A 4,990-nucleotide genomic window follows, 5' to 3' on the forward strand; every position below is an offset into this window, starting at 1 on the left:
GAATTACAAATCAGTTTAAAATTTTCTGAAATATTAAGTTTTTAATTTTTCGAAAATCTGACCTGTAATATAAGTTTTCACAAAAAAATTTTTATACCGTATAAATAAGACAAAAGGCGGACCACGTCAGTATTTTTACTTTTTTTTGCTTTTTACATGCAATAATTAAAAATAAGTTTTTACCAAAGGTCCAATTTCGAGCTTCGAAGGCCCATATCTCAATTTCGAAGGCTAACTTCGAAAAACGAAGAAATTACTTTTTTTACTCATCACTCAGTCTCTTAAAAAAGTTGGTTTGGTCCAATACCCAGCCGAGTGCTGTACAGTGTTATTATATGTTTATATGTCTATTATAGCTTACAATTATTGTAAACCATAGAGGTATGTATGTTGTCTTCTCAGCTTTGTTCAAAATAATGCTGCATGATAAACAACTGGTCCACCATCCTGTAATTCACAAATTCAAATGATAGCCATCTCTTGAATATATATATGGAATTCCATTAAACACAAAAGGGTTTTGTGAATACATTTTGGTTTCGTAATACTCTTGATATCAGGCCGCCAGCTCGAATGAAAGCTAAAATTCAATTAGAAATGCGAAAATTAGCAGAAAACCCATGTAAATATAGATAGTGGATGAAATTTATTAATTTTATTCACCTATTATTATTTTTATTTGTTTTCAGTATTTTATCATACATTTTAGTATTAAATTATCGGCCCCTCGGCAACTCTGACCTTTACGAGGTCGTTTGTGCTCTAAATAGAGCTCCATACAAAATTTGACAGTTCTTTTACGAAGCTCGAAAATTTACAAGCTTTACGAAGCTTTTACGAGTGTAAGGGAATACCCCTATAGTTTATTGTACGTCGAAAATTCTTTGTGGCTCTTTAAAATTATGTTGCCTGCTTGCGCTATTAAATACATTCTTGCATAGTTCGTCTTCATAATTTGGTATATAAACTAACGGGGCTCGGCAACTCTGACCTTTACGAGGTCGTTTGTGCTCTAAATAGAGCTCCATACAAAATTTGACAGTTCTTTTACGAAGCTCGAAAATTTACAAGCTTTACGAAGCTTTTACGAGTTTAAGGGAATACCCCTATAGTTTATTGTACGTCGAAAATTCTTTGTGGCTCTTTAAAATTATGTTGCCTGCTTGCGCTATTAAATACATTCTTGCATAGTTCGTCTTCATAATTTGGTATATAAACTAACGGGGCTTTGTTCGTTAGGGCAACCGAATGACTTACGCCACCGATGGAAAAAGTGTTTTTTTTTTACTTTTATTTAAATACATCACTACTCGACTTGTTATCCCAACCATTGCAGCTGTGTTATCCGATGCAAATCCATTTATTTATGGAAATTTAAGCAAAGGATATGAAAATACAAATATGAAGTTTTGAAAGTCAAAAAGGGTCGAAAGTCGCACAAATTTGTGAAAAGGGTTAAAATCTGGAGATTTCCAATTTTCGACTTTAGTCGCACAACGGTATTTTTTTGCATTTTCAGATTTCATTCCTCACTAGTATTAATGGCACGGTACTACAAAAAAATCTGAAATACACCAGAAGGTAGGTTGTAGGGTCGAGTACAATATGAAAATAGGTTTCTTATAGTTCTTGAACCCTCCATTTTTATTTTTATTAAAAACAACCGTTATATTCGCACTTGACTATTTTTCATTCGATTTTGAAAATCGAACATGTTTTGAAAAGGCGATTAATATTAAAATGATATATTGCTAGATTTAGTTTATTGGGAGTTTTCATGAGCTAAAATTTAATAAACCCGTATTTTTCTTAAGTTTTTAAAATTTTACCATCGCTGATTTCAAAAATGTCTATGAATGTTACCAGATATGTAATATTTGCCGAAAAGAATATTTATTTTCGAATAAACTGATGTCTCCCCTAATGCAATTGCTTACAAATTGTCGAAGTTAAGCGAATTGAATTTATTTGTGTATAAGTACCGGACTTTCAGATTTTTTGACCAGTGTGGCTAAGGAATTCATCAATATTTACCAAAATTTTATATATGCAACGGCTCTTTAGCAAAAAATTTGTTTTTCGTAAACTTTTTGGAAAATGGTCGTGGCACCACCCACTTTCTCAGGGTTCAGGAACTATACGGAAACTATTTTAATGTTGTACTCGACCATAGCTTAGGGCTGCCAGACGTCCCGGTTTTCCCGGACATGTCCCGGTTTTAGACTATTTGTCCCGGTCCAACCTTAAAATGTCCCGGTTTTCGATTTGATTGTACAAATTTGAATAAAAGTTCAAAAATCAATACTCTAAGAGAAAAACGCGTTGTAATATTAAAAAAAAAAATTATAGATTCACTGAATATTTTTTATTTGATTTGATTATCGTTTTAAAATGTTCGTATTTAAAAATAATACTTTCATACCACGCACGCGTAGTGTTGATTCAAACTCAACATTTGAATGCACATTTACATGTCTGGTTGCACCTGAGTGCGCGAAGATGCTTGCCACAATTTGCTTATTTCCAGAGGGTGAGGGTTCAAGTCCCATTGCAGGCAGCATGGATAAAATATTTTTTTAATTTAATTATGAAAAGCAACCGGTAAGTGCAAAGCGCTGATTAATTAATATATACCTAAATAGGTTCAAAATGTCGTTCACAGAGTTTTACAATTATATTAAGGAAAAGACAGAAGTTTTGAAACAATATATCTTGTACTCAAATTTTGTTTCTTTCATGAAACCTAGAGTACTTAACAGTGCCGTACAAAATTATTGGCTCGGAGCACAATTTCTAATCAGATCCTTTAGAAAAATTTTGAAAATGTAGCTTTTGAGCCAATTAATAAAGTTCAAGTCTGAAGTTGCCGGAAAATTTCATTGATTTTTACAACGCTTTTATCAACTTGCAATGTTGTGTGTCCAGAAACTTTCAATGTTGTGGATCCAGAAACTTTCAATGTTGTGTGTCCGACACCAAAGCAAAGCTTTGAAAAGTTCCTATAAAAAAGCATAGTGCATAGGGCGACAGCTGTAGTGAATAGGGCGAGGTAGATGACATCTAGATGTCGCCCTATGTACTACGTTTGCTACAGCGGAAATAGACGACACGCCATTTCTTTAAATAAAATTAATTGGTGCTCGTTTGCATGTTCATACATATGTAAATGCATGTGTGTGCACCTTTCTATTAATATCGTTGAATTATTTTAATATCTATTGCAAACTTTTATTCAGACAGGACTAAAAAGTAGAAAATAAATAATATAAAAAAACTTTTTAATATACAACGCTTTTATAAATGGACTAAAAAGTAGAAAATAATATTTCTCAGTCCCATAGAATTTGTTTTGATAACTTTTGATTTTGAAATTTTAGCAAAAGTCATTTTAAACAATCTATGAAATTGAAAATGAAAAGCGTGGGGCGCATGTAATACACTTGAATTGATATGAAAAGTAATATATGTATGTATGTATGTGGGCATATGAATAACGACCGCTTAAAATCGATTTCAAAGCAAAGTAGAGCTTTAGGTAGACATTTTAGGTCTACGTTATGTAGTTTGACTATTGTCAATTAAATCGAATGCTTTGTATTCCATGCGCTCCACGTTTTCCATTTTCAATTTCATAGATTGTTTATAATGACTTTTGCTAAAATTTCAAAATCAAAAGTTATCAAAACAAATTCTATGGGACTGAGAAATATTATTTTCTACTTTTAGTCCATTTATAAAAGCGTTGTATATTCAAAAGTTTTTTTTATATTATTTATTAGCTTTTTTTTTGCTGACAGTGTCTTCCATATAAAAAGAATTGTCGAACATAGTATGTATGGAAGAAACTCTCAGTACAAACAATACCAAAAATCAACTAAAATTCAATGGGCTACAAAACTTCATTTTCAAAATTTGTATAAAGGTCTGATTAGAAAGTTGCAAATTTATTGAATTTTCCCGAGTTTAGCACAAAGTTTAGAATTTTTATTTTTATGGTTTTTGATGTATTTAGTATAAACTGTACTTTTATAAAGAATAAAAAAAGGTACATGCATTGTGAAAAGATTCTGTGCTTTAGTTGTGATAAGTTGTATTGTTTTGTTGGCGTACGTCGTAATGATCTCATGATCTCATGCTTTTATGTTTTTGTTTTTGTCTGTCAAAATAAAGTTTTACTACGTCCTTTCGCACGTAATTTTTGTCGAAACGTGAGGGAAGGGAGCGAGAGGCCCCCCGGCCCCCTAAAGTGTCTCGGTTCGGCAACAGAGATATCTGGCAGCCCTACCATAGCTACAACCTACACCAGGTTTTGTTTGGGATGTATTTCGTAACTTTTTTTTTGTAGCACCGCGTAATTAAGGGTTCGATAAACTAACAGTCAGTGTTGCCAACTTTTGCTTTTCAAAAAGCACCAAAAAATTGGAAAAAAAGCGTTTCACCAAACTAAAAGCACCAAATTTTTTTTAATCAAAGGATGCTTTTTTCATAACAGTTTGTATTAACCAAAATCAAAAAATTAACAGTATTTAGAATAATACATACATAAATCAATACACAAAACGATTTCGCTCATAACGATTGAGTAGCCTCTACACATGCTATGCTGACTCATGCTTACGACGTCATACCGAAGTACTATTAAAACTAGTATATCTCGAGAAAGAAAAATCGAATCGCAACAAACGAAAATAATTCCCTAAATAGAAATGAGCAAAAAATTTGATGATGATTTTGGCAATCTGGGTTAGGATATCTAAAAATTCTAGTACTAGAGCAATTGTGCGGCCAGATTTGGATTCAGCACACAGAAACGATGTGTTTTACTCAGGTGATAAAAAATCAAAATTTGTACAAGCAATTAGAAAAGAAAAAAAGAAATACTTAACTTACCTGCGTACTAGCATTTTCAGTGCGAATAGAATTCAACAAGCTCGGTTTGCAACTTCAGCTTTTTATCAATCATGGTTGTATTTTAGTGCATTTAAATTTG

The sequence above is a fragment of the Rhagoletis pomonella genome, unplaced genomic scaffold (genome assembly GCF_013731165.1).
Source record: "Rhagoletis pomonella isolate Grant_MI unplaced genomic scaffold, Rhpom_1.0 Rhpom_scaffold_00009, whole genome shotgun sequence".
NCBI classification, from domain to species: domain Eukaryota; kingdom Metazoa; phylum Arthropoda; class Insecta; order Diptera; family Tephritidae; genus Rhagoletis; species Rhagoletis pomonella.